The sequence below is a fragment of the Schistocerca gregaria genome, chromosome 2, assembly GCF_023897955.1.
Source record: "Schistocerca gregaria isolate iqSchGreg1 chromosome 2, iqSchGreg1.2, whole genome shotgun sequence".
NCBI lineage: Eukaryota > Metazoa > Arthropoda > Insecta > Orthoptera > Acrididae > Schistocerca > Schistocerca gregaria.
Genome location: NC_064921.1, coordinates 2,359,326 through 2,378,171, shown reverse-complemented (window position 1 = coordinate 2,378,171; position 18,846 = coordinate 2,359,326). Strand labels below are relative to the sequence as shown.

The 18,846-nt window shown below is 27.1% G+C and overlaps 1 long non-coding RNA gene across 1 annotated transcript; it reads left to right on the top strand.

The window, feature by feature from the left end:
- The first annotated feature begins 2,460 nt into the window (after positions 1–2,460).
- On the top strand, positions 2,461–18,058 carry LOC126336217 (uncharacterized). Its single transcript, XR_007564917.1, has 2 exons — positions 2,461–2,562; positions 17,490–18,058. It is a non-coding gene; the product is annotated as an uncharacterized LOC126336217 (long non-coding RNA).
- The last annotated feature ends 788 nt before the right edge of the window (positions 18,059–18,846 follow it).

The following is an 18,846-nucleotide window of genomic DNA, read 5'->3' as shown; positions in this document are numbered from 1 at the left end:
AATTAAACAAAATAATACATAAAAGAATTTCAAAAAAAATCTTTCGATTTTTATATTAAATAAATGAAGTGCCTGATTAAAGGGTTACCTTGATAGGGTAAATAAAGTAAATAAAATTACCTTCATTAAAATTACATAAGATAGAATTAAACTACCTCCTTTAGTATCAAAAACTAACGTGCATCATACACCTTAATGTAAAAAGGTAAGCTAAACAAGCTAATGGGTTCATACCCCATTTATAGAGGTATCAATCCTCTCCTTTTTAATGACCAACAACTCTACAAAACTTCTCTTCCTATCAACATTAATGATAGGAACGATCCTGTCCATTTCATCAAATTCCTGATTTGGGGTTTGAATAGGACTTGAGATCAACTTACTTTCATTTATTCCGCTCCTAACAAGAAATAAAAATATAATAATAAATGAATCATCAATTAAATATTTTATTGTCCAAGCAATAGCATCGACAATATTATTATTTTCAATTTTGCTGATTCAAATAAAATATCCCATGGGATGGGAAACAGAATTTATCCCATCAATAATAATTAGATCTAGACTATTATTAAAGATTGGAGCTGCACCTTTCCATTTCTGATTTCCAGAAGTTATAGGAGCATCAAGATGAAATAATTGTTTAACATTAATAACATGACAAAAAATCGCCCCAATAATGGTCTTATCTTATTGTATTCAATTAAGAACTTTTATTTGAACAATTATTATCTTAAAAATTATTATTGGGGCAATAGGAGGTTTAAATCAAACATCCTTACGACAACTTTTAGCATATTCATCAATCAGACATCTAGGTTGAATAATTAGATCATTAACAGTCAGAGAAAACATCTGAGAACTATACTTCATTATTTACTCACTATTAAGATTAATTATAGTTTTATTATTTAAGCAAATAAATTTATTTTTCATAAATCAAATTTATTCAGCCAGAAATATAAAAACCGAAATTAAATTCATAATATTCTTATCTTTATTATCTTTAGGTGGACTACCACCATTCCTTGGATTCTTACCAAAATGAATTGTAATACAATCATTAATAGAAAACAATATAACGACTATTATAACTATTATAGTTGTATTTACTACAATTACACCCTACTACTATATACGTATTAGATTCTCAGCTCTAATTATATCATACACAGAAAATTCGTGATCTATAAAGATAAAGTCCCAAAAATCAAGAATCATTCTTCCTATAACAGTAATAATTTCAACAATAGGATTGATTTCAACATCAACCTTAATTTCATTATACTAAGGACTTAAGTTAATCAAACTAATAACCTTCAAAGTTATAATTAAAAGAATAATCTTTTAGGCCTTATTAAAATTTTACACCTCTAGAATTGCAGTCTAGAATCATAATTGAATATAAGACCTAAATATGATAAGAGAGAAAACATCTCATAAGTAGATTTACAGTCTACCACCTAAAATTCAGCCATCTTACCGCAAAAATGATTATTCTCAACAAACCATAAGGACATTGGTACTTTATACTTCATATTTGGAGCATGAGCAGGAATAGTAGGAACATCAATAAGAATACTTATTCGTGCTGAACTTGGCCAACCCGGATCTCTAATTGGGGATGACCAGATTTATAATGTTATTATTACAGCTCACGCATTCGTAATAATTTTCTTTATAGTAATACCTATTATAATTGGTGGATTTGGTAATTGACTTGTTCCACTAATAATTGGTGCACCAGATATAGCATTTCCACGAATAAATAATATAAGTTTTTGATTACTACCACCTTCACTAACCCTTCTTCTTACATCTTCTATAGTAGATAATGGTGCTGGTACAGGATGAACAGTTTACCCTCCTCTAGCAGGAGCTATTGCACACGGGGGTGCATCTGTAGATCTAGCTATTTTTTCACTGCACTTAGCAGGTGTATCATTTATTCTTGGTGCAGTGAATTTCATTACAACAGCAATTAATATACGATCAAAAAGTATAACTTTAGATCAAACACCTTTATTTGTATGATCTGTAGCTATTACAGCATTACTTCTCCTTCTTTCACTTCCAGTTTTAGCAGGAGCTATTACTATATTATTAACAGATCGAAATTTAAATACATCATTCTTTGACCTCGACGATACTCTGACTACCCAGACGCATATACATCATGAAACGTAGTATCAAGAATTGGGTCTACAATTTCTATTGTAGGAATCATTATATTCATTGTAATTATATGAGAAAGAATGATTACAAACCGAGCAATTATATTTAGAGCTAACATAAGAAGATCAACAGAATGACTACAAAATAACCCTCCTGCAGAACATAGTTACTCAGAATTACCATTAATCTCTAGATTCTAATATGGCAGATTAGTGCAGTAGATTTAAGCTCTACAAATAAAGGTTTGACCTTTTATTAGAAAATATTTATTAATGGCAACATGATCAAATTTATCTCTTCAAGATGGAGCTTCACCATGAATGGAGCAATTATCATTCTTTCATGATCATACTATGGTCGTATTATTATTAATTATAGTAATTGTAGGTTATGCCCTAAGTTATATATTATTTATTTGATATACTAACCGTAATATACTTCATGGACATTTAATTGAAACAATCTGAACAGCTTTACCAGCATTTACATTAATTTTTATTGCCCTTCCATCATTACGACTATTATATTTACTTGATGATTCAGTAGATGCAATAATTACAATTAAAACCATTGGACGACAATGATATTGAAGATATGAATATTCAGACTTCATAGACGTAGAATTTGACACTTATATAACACCAGAACAAGACCTAGAAAATGATGGATTCCGACTACTAGATGTAGATAACCGAACAATCCTACCAATAAATACAGAAGTACGAGTATTAACAAGAGCATCAGATGTTCTACACTCATGAGCAGTTCCTGCATTAGGGGTTAAAATTGATGCAACGCCAGGTCGGTTAAATCAAGGAACATTCACAATAAATCAACCTGGATTATTCTTTGGACAATGCTCAGAAATCTGTGGAGCAAACCACAGATTTATACCAATTGTAATTGAAAGAACTTCAGTAAATTTATTTATTAAGTGATTATCTAAGATAATTTAAGGAGTTAGTTAAAATAAATAACATTAGAGTGTCAATCTAAAGTAACTAAAAAAAATTAGTACACCTTGAAATTCATCAGATGACTGAAAGTAAGTAATGGTCTCTTAAACCAAATAATAGTAAATTAACGACTACTTCTGATGGGGAAATTATATCCAAATCCCTCAAATATCCCCTCTTATATGATTCTCACTATTCATTATATTTTCAGCTACATTAATCTTGTTTAATCAAATAAACTTCTTCTCATTTAAACCTAACCTTATTAAAAGAGCAGAAAAAGGAACAATTGAAATAAAATACTTAAATTGAAAATGATAACAAATCTATTCTCAACATTTGACCCATCAACTAACATCTTTAATTTATCATTAAATTGAACTAGAACATTTCTAGGACTATTATTAATCCCATCACTATTTTGACTTACATCATCACGAATTAACATTATCTGAAATAAACTAAATTTAACCTTACATAATGAATTTAAAACACTTCTTGGACCAAAATCATTTAATGGAACAACATTCATTTTCATCTCAATTTTTATTATAATATTATTTAACAATTTCATAGGATTATTCCCTTATATTTTTACTAGAACAAGACATTTAGCATTAACATTTGCAATTGCCCTACCTATATGGCTAAGATTTATATTATTTGGATGAATTAACCATACTAATCATATATTTACACACCTTGTACCACAAGGTACACCGCCTGCATTAATATCATTTATAGTACTAATTGAAACAATTAGTAATGTTATTCGACCAGGTACATTAGCAGTACGGTTGGCAGCAAATATAATTGCAGGACACTTATTATTAACCTTATTAGGAAACACAGGACCATCTATAGCAATAAACTTAATCTCATTACTAATTATTGGACAAATACTTCTATTAATTCTAGAATCAGCAGTAGCAATAATTCAAGCCTATGTTTTCTCAATTCTAAGAACTCTATATTCTAGAGAAGTATAATAAACCTATGTTAACAACTCACTCAAACCACCCATTCCACTTAGTAGACTATAGACCTTGACCATTAACAGGAGCAATTGGAGCAATAGTCCTAGTATCAGGACTAGCAAAATGATTCCACCTATAATATTAACTTATTCATAATTGGATTTGGAATTACCCTACTAACTATAATTCAATGATGACGAGATGTAGTACGAGAAGGAACATATCAAGGATTACTTACAGGATTTGTATCAATTGGATTACGATGAGGAATAATTTTATTTATTGCATCAGAGGTATTATTTTTCGTTTCTTTTTTTTGAGCATTCTTTAGAAGAAGATTAGCACCAACAATTGAACTAGGAATACTATGACCTCCAATAGGAATTCAACAATTTAACCCTATACAAATTCCATTACTTAATACAGCTATTCTTTTAGCATCAGGAGTAACAGTAACATGAGCACATCATAGTTTAATGGAATCTAATCATACTCAAGCACTACAAGGATTATTCTTCACAGTGTTATTAGGACTATACTTTACAATACTTCAAGCATATGAATATTGAGAAGCACCTTTTACCATTGCAGATGCAGTTTATGGATCAACATTCTTTGTTGCAACAGGATTCCATGGTTTACACGTAATTATTGGAACAATCTTTTTATCAACATGTCTACTTCGACACTCAATAAATCAATTTTCACCAAGACATCACTTTGGATTTGAAGCAGCAGCATGATACTGACACTTTGTAGACGTAGTATGATTATTCTTATATATCTCTATTTATTGATGAGGTAGATAATTGTTTTTCTAGTATAAATAGTACATTTGACTTCCAATCAGAAAGCTTGATATAAATCAAGAAAAACAATTCTAATTCTATCAACAAGAGTTTTCATTAGATTTATTATTCCAATAATTGGTATAATCCTAGCAACAACACTATCAAAAAAATTAATTAATGATCGAGAAAAAAGATCACCATTTGAATGTGGGCTTGATCCAAAAAGATCTGCACGAATACCATTCTCAATACGATTCTTCCTAATCGCAGTAATCTTTTTAATTTTTGATGTAGAAATTGCACTAATTCTACCAATTGTAATTATTTTTAAAACTTCAGACATTATAATCTGAACAGTATCAACAATATTTTTTATTCTAGTTCTATTAGGAGGACTATACCATGAATGAAACCAAGGAGCATTACAATGAGCAGAATAAAGGGTTGTAGTTAAATATAACATTTGGGTTGCATTCAAAAAGTATTGATATTATCAATCAACCTTAAATAGAATAAGAAGCGAAATATTGCAGTCAGTTTCGACCTGGAAGATTGGTATGTACTACCCTTATTCTTATTAATTGAAGCCAAAAAGAGGCGTATTACTGTTAATAATATAATTGAACTATAATAGTTCCAATTAAGGAAATGTAAAGCCAATATGAAAGCTGCTAACTTTTTATATTAGCGGTTAAACTCCGTTAACATTTCTAAAATTTATATAGTTTAAATAAAACATTACATTTTCACTGTAAAAATAATATACCTATATTTATAAATACTTAAAAGTAAAAATACTTCCTTAACATCTTCAGTGTCACACTCTAATTATAAGCTATTTAAGTAAACGAAAAACAATATTACCAAAATAAATATTCAAAAAATAAAAGTTAAAAGATAAATCTTGAAATTAGAATCATATCAACCTTGAATATAACCAATTAAATAAATAAATAATCTATATAAACCTTGACCACCAAGTAATTCACCTCAACCATAATCAAATGACTTAGATGAATAATAACCTATTTTTAAAGGAATATATCTAATAAACTTAGTTGAAAGAAAAGGTATAAATCATATAGAACCAGCAAATCTAACAAAAGAAAGTATACTTAAAGAAAATAAATTATGAGAAAAATCAAAATTAGAAATAAGATAACCTAAATAAGCACCTAAAATAACAACTGTAATAGTTAAAAACTTTAAATAATAAGGTAAAGCAATCACATGAGGAATAGGAAAAATTAATCTAGATAAAAGACTACCACCAAAAACAGCAACAAACAATAGACCAATTATTCCAAGTGAAATATAATAACCCTTATCATCAAAAGAAAATCTAGAATAAAAATTATTATCACCAGATATTGAATAATAAAACAAACGAAAAGAATAAGAAGCAGTTAAACCAGTAGAAAAAAAATAAAGAAAAAAAATTAAACAATTAATTCATCTTAAACAAACCATCTCAAGAATTAAATCCTTTGAATAAAATCCCGCTAAAAAAGGTATTCCACACAAAGATAAACTAGAAACATTAAAACAAACTGAAGTTAAAGGTATGAAATTAACAATTGATCCTATAAAACGAATATCCTGAGAATCCTTCAAATTATGAATTATTGAACCTGCACATATAAATAATAATACCTTAAATAAAGCATGAGCCAATAAATGAAAAAATGCAAGCTTTGGATAACCTATAGCCAAAATTCTTATTATTAAACCAAGTTGTCTTAAAGTAGAAAGAGCAATAATCTTCTTTAAATCAAACTCAAAATTAGCGCCCAATCCAGCCATAAATATAGTTATACAACCAATTAAAAGTAAAAATCAACCACAATTATAAGTATCCAATATTGGTCTAAAACGAATTAATAAATAAACACCAGCAGTAACAAGAGTAGAAGAATGAACTAAAGCAGAAACAGGAGTAGGAGCTGCTATAGCAGCAGGAAGTCATGAAGAGAAAGGAATCTGAGCTCTCTTAGTTATAGCTGCTAAAACAATTAATATAGTAATGAGCTTTATTTCAAAAGAATTAGAAATAAAATCATAATAATAAATATAATTTCAACCACCAAAATTTAACATTCATGCAATAGAAATTAAAATAGCAACATCACCAATACGATTAGAAAGTGCAGTTAATATACCAGCACTATAAGATTTTACATTTTGATAATAAATAACTAAACAATAAGAAACTAAACCTAAACCATCTCAACCTAATAAAATTCTAATTAAATTAGGACTAATAATTAAAAAACCTATAGAAAGAATAAATATTAAAACAATAATAATAAAACGATTTATATTCTTTTCACCAGATATATAATCCTCTCTATAATAAATAACCAAAGAAGAAATATATATAACAAAAGATATAAAAATAAGAGATATTCAATCCAAAATTAAAGTTATAACAACTATAGAACCATTTAAATTGAAAAGCTCTCACTCAACAAAAACTCTATAATCAATTATTAAATAATAAATACCTAAAATAAAAATTATAGTTCTCGAAATAAACAAAGAAAAAAAACTCAAAGAACAAATAGAAAATAAATTCACGGCCTAAGATGAAAAACTTCATATCATTGATTCCACAAAACAATATTTTTAATTAAAATACTTAAGCAAACTAAACAAAGAAATATTCACCCTTTAAACAGAGAATATTTAAAGGCAATCAATGTAAAAGTAAAAGATGATATTCACGAAAATAACCAAGAGAACAAGTATAAACACCAGAATAATAATTCCCATGCTGAGAATAAGAATATATATACAAAGTATAAACAGCTCTAAAAAAAGATAAAAAAATCAAAGCAAAGAAACTAAAAGAAGATCAAGATATAATTCTATTTAATAATCTAATTTCACCTACCAAATTTAAAGAAGGAGGAGCAGCCATATTTGATGATCTTAAAAGAAATCATCATAAAGCCATTCTTGGCATCAAATTAATTATACCCTTGTTAATTAATAATCTTCGTCTACCTAAACGTTCATAAATAATATTAGATAAACAAAATAAACCAGAAGAACATAAACCATGACCAACCATTAGAGAAAGAGAACCTACACAACCTCATCAATTCATAGTCATCAATCCACCAATAACCATTCTTATATGAGCAACAGAAGAATATGCAATTAAAGACTTTAAATCAACCTGACGAAAAATAAATAAATCTTACAATAACACCCCCAGATAAACCTAAAGACAATAAAAAATAATTAAACTTTAAACCCAAATAAGAAATAACCTTTATAACACGAAAAATACCATAACCACCTAACTTTAATAAAACACCAGCAAGAATTATTCTACCTGAAATAGGGGCCTCTACATGAGCCTTAGGAAGTCATAAATGAACCAAAAACATAGGTATCTTAACTAAAAAAGCCAAAATTATAAATACATAAAACATAAAATAATAAGAACCAAAATCAACCAATAAAGGAAATGTAAAGTATTAGAAAAATCATAAACCTTAAATAAAACTAATAATAAAGGTAATCTAGCAACCAAAGTATAAAAAATTAAATAAACACCAGCCTGCAAACGCTCAGGTTGATAACCCCAACCCAAAATTAAAAGTAAAGTAGGAACTAATCTAGCCTCAAAAAAAATATAAAAAGAAAGAAGACTTAATCAAGCAAATGAACAATAAAGCATAATTATTAAAATCAAAACCATAAAAATAAAAAAATTAGAATGATATGAACTTAAATAAACTGAACCTCTAGCAATGATTATTAAAGAACAAATCCAAAAACTAAGTAAAATTAAACTAAAAGAAAAATAATCAATACCAAAATAATATCTAATTATATTCAAATCAGCATATGAATAAACACAAATTATAAAAACAAAACCCCACAGAAACATTAAAGAATGAACCAACCATCAACAATTATTTAATAAACAAAGAGGGATCAAAAAAATAGTTATAAATAAATACTTTAACATAAAGATAAACCAAAAGAATTTAAAAAATCATTACCATGAGAACGAATTATTGAAACTAAAATAGAAAGACCTAAAGCACCCTCACAAACAGAAAAAACTAAAAAAATAACAGGAAAAAAATAATCATAATCAAACTCAATAAGAAAAACAATAACTAACATAAATAAAGAAAGAACAATATATTCTAATCTCAAAAGAACCATTAATAAATGTTTACGTTTAGAAGAAAAAACATAAACACCAGCAAAATAAATCAATAAAGAAGTAAAAATAGAGAATACAAACATAAGTTAATAGTTTAAAAAAACGCCGGTCTTGTAAACCGGAAATAAGTCCAGCCCCCACTTTTAAAACTTCAGAGGTGGAAAAGCTTCCATCATCGGTCCCCAAAACCGGTATTTTAAATAAACTAACCCCTGAAATGATCAAAATAATAATTATATCATTATCAAATGTAATAAATATTAATTTTATTAAATTAAGACACCCAATATCAATAATGCTTTTTATTATCCTTCAAACCTTCCTAGTTGGATTAATAACAGGAACAATAATAGAAAGATATTGATTATCATATATTTTATTTTTAACATTTCTTGGTGGTATACTAGTATTATTTATTTACATTACAAGAATTGCATCAAACGAAATATTTCAGCCTAAATCAATCACTATAATTATTACATTATTAATGTGAGTATTTATCATATTAATATTAATTATTCTAGATATATCTATATTTATAGACTTTTTCAAAAACACCGAAACTATAAATATTGATAATTCAATCAATTATCAAGAAATAACAATATCTTTAGAAAAATTATATAATAGACCAACATTCATTATTACAATAATAATAATAATTCATTTATTTTTAGCACTACTAGCAGTTGTTAAAATCACCAATATTAATCAGGGACCTATTCGTAAAATAAGATAATTACTAATGAATAAACCCTTATGATTAAGACATCCTTTAATTAAAATTATTAATAACTCTTTAATTGACTTACCTGCCCCAACAAATATTTCATTTTGATGAAATTTTGGATACCTATTAGGGTTATGTTTGGTAATTCAAATCGTAACTGGACTATTTTTAGCTATACATTATACATCAAATATTGAAATAGCATTCAGTAGTGTAGTACACATCTGCCGAGACGTAAATAATGGTTGAATTATCCGAACCTTACACGCAAATGGAGCATCTATATTTTTTATTTGTATTTACTTACATGTAGGACGGGGAATTTACTATGGATCTTATATATATATACATACCTGAATAATTGGTACAGTGATTTTATTTTTAGTTATAGCAACTGCATTTATAGGATATGTCTTACCCTGAGGCCAAATATCTTTTTGAGGTGCAACAGTAATTACTAATTTATTATCAGCAATCCCATACTTAGGAACAGATTTAGTCCAATGAGTATGAGGAGGATTCGCTGTTGATAATGCAACATTAAATCGATTCTTCACATTCCATTTTGTATTACCATTTATTATTGCTGCTATAGCAGCAATTCATTTATTTTTTCTTCACCAAACAGGATGTAATAATCCTCTTGGACTAAATGGAGATATTGAAAAAATTCCATTCCATCCATACTTTACCTTTAAGGATTCTATTACATTTGTAATAATAACATCATTATTAATTATACTATGTTTAATTAATCCTTACCTATTAGGAGATCCAGATAACTTTGTACCTGCCAACCCATTAGTAACACCAGTTCACATTCAACCAGAATGATATTTCCTATTTGCATATGCAATTCTACGATCTATCCCTAATAACTTAGGAGGTGTTATTGCATTATTTTTATCAATTAGAATCTTAATAATTTTACCATTTTATAATAAAACACCATTCCGAGGCATTCAATTTTACCCTATTAATCAAATTTTATTCTGAATTATAGTAGTTGTTGTATGCTTACTAACGTGAATTGGTAAACGACCTGTTGAAGAACCTTATATTATAACAGGTCAAATCTTAACAATTATTTACTTCACATATTTCTTAATTAATGTCCATGTCGCAAACGCATGAGATAAATTAATTAAGGAATAAAGTTAATTAGCTTAGGAAAAGCATATGTTTTGAAAACATAAAATTAGAAGTTTAACTCTTCTATTAACTTTTCTCAAAAAATTTCACTAAACAAATGAGATAAATAAAATCTTTAAACCAACAAAGAAATTAAAAAAATTCAAAGATAAAGGTAAAAAACTTTTTCAAGCTAAGTACATTAATTTATCACAACGGAACCGTGGTAATGTTCCACGAACCCAAATAAAACCAAAAGATATAATAGCAAGCTTAATAAAAAATATAAAAGAATAAATATCACCACCCAAAAAAATTAAAGCCAATAACATTCTTATGAAGACAATTCTAGTATATTCAGCTAAAAAAATTAAAGTAAAACCACCCGCACCATACTCAATATTAAATCCTGAAACTAACTCAGATTCCCCTTCAGCAAAATCAAAAGGAGTACGATTAGTTTCAGCTAAGCAAGAAGCAAAACAAGCTAAAGCTAAAGGAAAAGAAATAATAATAAATCAACAATAAAGCTGATAGTTTATAAATTCAACATATTAAAACTACCAATTAAAATAATTAAAGACAATAAAATTAAAGCTAAACTAACTTCATAGGAAATTGTTTGAGCAACAGAACGAAGAGAACCTAATAATGAATAATTTGAATTAGAAGATCAACCAGCAATTATAACAGTATAAACACCTAATCTAGTACAACATAAAAAAATAAAAATCCATAAGAAAAAGAACACATATAAGTTAAATAAGGAAAAATTACTCAAGCGGCTACAGGAATCATTAAATTAAAAACAGGGGAAAAATAATAAAGTAGGTAATTAGATATAATAGGAATTGGCTGCTCCTTACAAATTAACTTAATAGCATCTCTAAATGGCTGAGGAATTCCAACAAAACCTACCTTATTTGGACCCTTTCGAATCTGAATATAACCTAAAACCTTACGCTCTAATAAAGTTAAAAAGGCAACACTAATTAAAACACAAATAATCAATAAAAGAAAATTCAAAATAAATATAAATAAATCATAAAGTATCAATACTATTTGTAGAAAAAATCTACATAAATGAATTCTAAATTCAACACATTAATCTGTCAAAATAGTAAATAAATTAATATTAAACAATATAACAAAAAATATTTTAACCATATGGTCCTTTCGTACTAATATGGATTAACAATCTTAGGATAGAAACCGACCTGGCTCACGCCGGTCTGAACTCAGATCATGTAAGAATTTAAAGGTCGAACAGACCTAATAATTGGGCTCCCGCACCCAAAATTTTTCTTAATCCAACATCGAGGTCGCAATCTGCTTTGTCGATATGAGCTCTCAAAAACAATTACGCTGTTATCCCTAAGGTAACTTAATCTTATGATCATAAATTATGGATCAAAATAACAAACATAAATAAATGATATAATAATGAGGAGTTTATCTATTCTTCATGTCACCCCAACAAAACATCATCATTAAATATAGAAAGACAAACAAAAAACTATATAAAAGTAAAATGTCAAGCTCTATAGGGTCTTCTCGTCCTAAAGAAAAATTTATTAAGAGACAGTTGATTTCTCGTCAAGCCATTCATTCCAGCCACTAATTAAGAGACTAATGATTATGCTACCTTTGCACGGTCAAAATACCGCGGCTCTTTAAAAATACGCTCAGTGAGCAGGCCAGACCTCAAAATATAAACAAGAGGACATGTTTTTGATAAACAGGCGGAAATCAATTTTGCCTAGTTCCTTATAATAAGTTCACAAGGTAAAAATTTCATACAAATAAATATACTAATTCTATCATTATTACAAATATTTTAAAATTAAATTAATAATCTTAATAAAAAACCTAAAATATTTATAAAATCAAAATAAAAAATAATGAACTAAAACGTAATCTTAAAGATAGCTGGTTTAAAGCTTACTATTATATTTTTATAAAATAAATTATAGGTTATTAACTTCAAAGCTTATCCCTTAAAGAATAAATAAGTTAATATTTTTACTTAAAAAATTAAATAAAAACAAATAACTTTAAAAAATTAAATTTTTTCTTAAGAAACTAGATATCTTGGGAAACGATTAACATCTCATTTCTATAAATAATTTAATAATAATTATGATACATTAACTATAAATTATTTATAAATCAACCCAAATCGAGACAAGTAAAATAAATACTAAAATTTTGATAAACCCTGATACAAAAGGTACAATAAATAAAATCTACTTAAAAAAATTTAAAATAATATTTCATAAAACACTTACATTACCAATAAACTATAATTTAAAAAATCAATTCTATAAAATATACTAAGACAAAAATACAATAAAATTATTTATATTAAATAATTAAATAAACAAAAAATAAATATAATAAAATAAATAATCAAGATATCCTGATTTGCACAGAAAAATTTTCAGTGTAAATGAAACACTTTACTAATAAGTTATATCTTGAAACTCTTCCTAGATACACTTTCCAGTACATCTACTATGTTACGACTTATCTCATCTAAATTGAAGCTACTTTAAAATAAAATAGAATAATCAATAATGAGAGCGACGAGCGATGTGTACACATCTCAGAGCCAATATCAGTTAAATTACATAAATTAAATTACTATCAAATCCACCTTCATTAACAGTATTTCACTATCAAATCCGTTATAAACAAAAATCTATTGTAACCCACCTCCTCTTAACTATAAGCTGCACCTTGACCTGAAATATTTTATAATTATAAATCTTGAGAATTATAACTCTAAAAAGATTCTCTGATAACGGAGATATACAAACAAATAAATTAAGTAGAGTAAATCGTGTATTATCAATCATGGGGTAGGTTCCTCTGAATGGAATGAGATACCGCCAAATTCTTTGGGTTTAAAGACCTTAACTAATAGTACCCTGGTAAATATAATTAACATTTAAAATAATAGGGTATCTAATCCTAGTTTATTATTTAAATTTCACAGATTCATAAAAAGGGCCACAAATAAATTTTAACATTTCACCTTACAAATTTATATTTCAACCCTAATAATATAAACAACTGTTTTAACCAATAATATTCACTTGTATCAATCGTATAACCGCGGCTGCTGGCACGAATTATGCCGCTACTAAATCAATTGCTAAATCCAAAATCACTTGATAATTAAATCAAATTACTGCAAAAAGAACATTTAGTCTAACAAAACTTACATATAATACAAAGAAAAAGTGAATAAACAAGCAAGAATAAAACTTTTAAAAATAAAAAATAAGAAAATTTTAAATCTATTAATTCAGGAAAAAATAAAAGATTCAAATATTTAAAGAAAAAAAAAGAAAAAAACCACAAACATTAACAAAAAAAAAAAAGAAACGCCCCTATGTATGACCACAACAACTTCTCTATTATATATAATTAAAGATTAATATGGAACATGTATAGCAATAAATGTATTATATTCTTTCTTATTTAATCTTTCTTTATACTAATAAATAAAGAAAGATTAAATAATATAATAAATATATTTTATACAATTATGTAATTTAATATAATATGTTATTAATATGAATTCTTTTTTTTATATTAAGTTAACTTTCATATATATTAGTTAAATAATCTAATTATAGATAATTTACATAATTATATTATTATAATTAATATAATTATTTATATTAATTATAATATTTTATATTTAAATTAATAATTTTATTTATTATATCCAACTATAATAATATTAAATATTAAATTACATATTATTATATATATTATATTATAATAACCTATTTTAAGCTAAAAACATAAGTAGCTATAATCCTAGGTAAATAATTGCATTAAAATAATCATTTGATAATGGTAAGATGAACTTATAATACTTTAATTTCAATTAAATGTAATATATTAATATAAATAATTTATTATATATATATATATACAAAAAATAAAATGTGCAGGATAAATTAATCCTAATTAAACAAAATAATACATAAAAGAATTTCAAAAAAAACTTTCGATTTATATATTAAATAAATGAAGTGCCTGATTAAAGGGTTACCTTGATAGGGTAAATAAAGTAAATAAAATTACCTTAATTAAAATTACATAAGACAGAATTAAACTGCCTCCTTTAGTATCAAAAACTAACGTGCATCATACACCTTAATGTAAAAAGGTAAGCTAAACAAGCTAATGGGTTCATACCCCATTTATAGAGGTATCAATCCTCTCCTTTTTAATGACCAACAACTCTACAAAACTTCTCTTCCTATCAACATTAATGATAGGAACGATCCTGTCCATTTCATCAAATTCCTGATTTGGGGTTTGAATAGGACTTGAGATCAACTTACTTTCATTTATTCCGCTCCTAACAAGAAATAAAAATATAATAATAAATGAATCATCAATTAAATATTTTATTGTCCAAGCAATAGCATCGACAATATTATTATTTTCAATTTTGCTGATTCAAATAAAATAACCCATGGGATGGGAAACAGAATTTATCCCATCAATAATAATTAGATCTAGACTATTATTAAAGATTGGAGCTGCACCTTTCCATTTCTGATTTCCAGAAGTTATAGGAGCATCAAGATGAAATAATTGTTTAACATTAATAACATGACAAAAAATCGCCCCAATAATGGTCTTATCTTATTGTATTCAATTAAGAACTTTTATTTGAACAATTATTATCTTAAGAATTATTATTGGGGCAATAGGAGGTTTAAATCAAACATCCTTACGACAACTTTTAGCATATTCATCAATCAGACAACTAGGTTGAATAATTAGATCATTAACAGTCAGAGAAAACATCTGAGAACTATACTTCATTATTTACTCACTATTAAGATTAATTATAGTTTTATTATTTAAGCAAATAAATTTATTTTTCATAAATCAAATTTATTCAGCCAGAAATATAAAAACCGAAATTAAATTCATAATATTCTTATCTTTATTATCTTTAGGTGGACTACCACCATTCCTTGGATTCTTACCAAAATGAATTGTAATACAATCATTAATAGAAAACAATATAACAACTATTATAACTATTATAGTAGTATTTACTACAATTACACTCTACTACTATATACGTATTAGATTCTCAGCTCCAATTATATCATACACAGAAAATTCGTGATCTATAAAGATAAAGTCCCAAAAATCAGGAATCATTCTTCCTATAACAGTAATAATTTCAACAATAGGATTGATTTCAACATCAACCTTAATTTCATTATACTAAGGACTTAAGTTAATCAAACTAATAACCTTCAAAGTTATAATTAAAAGAATAATCTTTTAGGCCTTAGTAAAATTTTACACCTCTAGAATTGCAGTCTAGAATCATAATTGAATATAAGACCTAAATATGATAAGAGAGAAAACATCTCATAAGTAGATTTACAGTCTACCACCTAAAATTCAGCCATCTTACCGCAAAAATGATTATTCTCAACAAACCATAAGGACATTGGTACTTTATACTTCATATTTGGAGCATGAGCAGGAATAGTAGGAACATCAATAAGAATACTTATTCGTGCTGAACTTGGCCAACCCGGATCTCTAATTGGGGATGACCAGATTTATAATGTTATTATTACAGCTCACGCATTCGTAATAATTTTCTTTATAGTAATACCTATTATAATTGGTGGATTTGGTAATTGACTTGTTCCACTAATAATTGGTGCACCAGATATAGCATTTCCACGAATAAATAATATAAGTTTTTGATCACTACCACCTTCACTAACCCTTCTTCTTACATCTTCTATAGTAGATAATGGTGCTGGTACAGGATGAACAGTTTACCCTCCTCTAGCAGGAGCTATTGCACACGGGGGTGCATCTGTAGATCTAGCTATTTTTTCACTGCACTTAGCAGGTGTATCATCTATTCTTGGTGCAGTGAATTTCATTACAACAGCAATTAATATACGATCAGAAAGTATAACTTTAGATCAAACACCTTTATTTGTATGATCTGTAGCTATTACAGCATTACTTCTCCTTCTTTCACTTCCAGTTTTAGCAGGAGCTATTACTATATTATTAACAGATCGAAATTTAAATACATCATTCTTTGACCTCGACGATACTCTGACTACCCAGACGCATATACATCATGAAACGTAGTATCAAGAATTGGGTCTACAATTTCTATTGTAGGAATCATTATATTCATTGTAATTATATGAGAAAGAATGATTACAAACCGAGCAATTATATTTAGAGCTAACATAAGAAGATCAACAGAATGACTACAAAATAACCCTCCTGCAGAACATAGTTACTCAGAATTACCATTAATCTCTAGATTCTAATATGGCAGATTAGTGCAGTAGATTTAAGCTCTACAAATAAAGGTTTGACCTTTTATTAGAAAATATTTATTAATGGCAACATGATCAAATTTATCTCTTCAAGATGGAGCTTCACCATTAATGGAGCAATTATCATTCTTTCATGATCATACTATGGTCGTATTATTATTAATTACAGTAATTGTAGGTTATGCCCTAAGTTATATATTATTTATTGCCTATACTAACCGTAATATACTTCATGGACATTTAATTGAAACAATCTGAACAGCTTTACCAGCAATTACATTAATTTTTATTGCCCTTCCATCATTACGACTATTATATTTACTTGATGATTCAGTAGATGCAATAATTACAATTAAAACCATTGGACGACAATGATATTGAAGATATGAATATTCAGACTTCATAGACGTAGAATTTGACACTTATATAACACCAGAACAAGACCTAGAAAATGATGGATTCCGACTACTAGATGTAGATAACCGAACAATCCTACCAATAAATACAGAAGTACGAGTATTAACAAGAGCATCAGATGTTCTACACTCATGAGCAGTTCCTGCATTAGGGGTTAAAATTGATGCAACGCCAGGTCGGTTAAATCAAGGAACATTCACAATAAATCGACCTGGATTATTCTTTGGACAATGCTCAGAAATCTGTGGAGCAAACCACAGATTTATACCAATTGTAATTGAAAGAACTTCAGTAAATTTATTTATTAAGTGATTATCTAAGATAATTTAAGGAGTTAGTTAAAATAAATAACATTAGAGTGTCAATCTAAAGTAACTAAAAAAATTAGTACACCTTGAAATTCATCAGATGACTGAAAGTAAGTAATGGTCTCTTAAACCAAATAATAGTAAATTAACGACTACTTCTGATGGGGAAATTATAACCAAATCCCTCAAATATCCCCTCTTATATGATTCTCACTATTCATTATATTTTCAGCTACATTAATCTTGTTTAATCAAATAAACTTCTTCTCATTTAAACCTAACCTTATTAAAAGAGCAGAAAAAGGAACAATTGAAATAAAAAACTTAAATTGAAAATGATAACAAATCTATTCTCAACATTTGACCCATCAACTAACATCTTTAATTTATCATTAAATTGAACTAGAACATTTCTAGGACTATTATTAATCCCATCACTATTTTGACTTACACCATCACGAATTAACATTATCTGAAATAAACTAAATTTAACCTTACATAATGAATTTAACACATTTCTTGGACCAAAATCATTTAATGGAACAACATTCATTTTCATCTCAATTTTTATTATAATATTATTTAACAATTTCATAGGATTATTCCCTTATATTTTTACTAGAACAAGACATTTAGCATTAACATTTGCAATTGCCCTACCTATATGGCTAAGATTTATATTATTTGGATGAATTAACCATACTAATCATATATTTACACACCTTGTACCACAAGGTACACCGCCTGCATTAATATCATTTATAGTACTAATTGAAACAATTAGTAATGTTATTCGACCAGGTACATTAG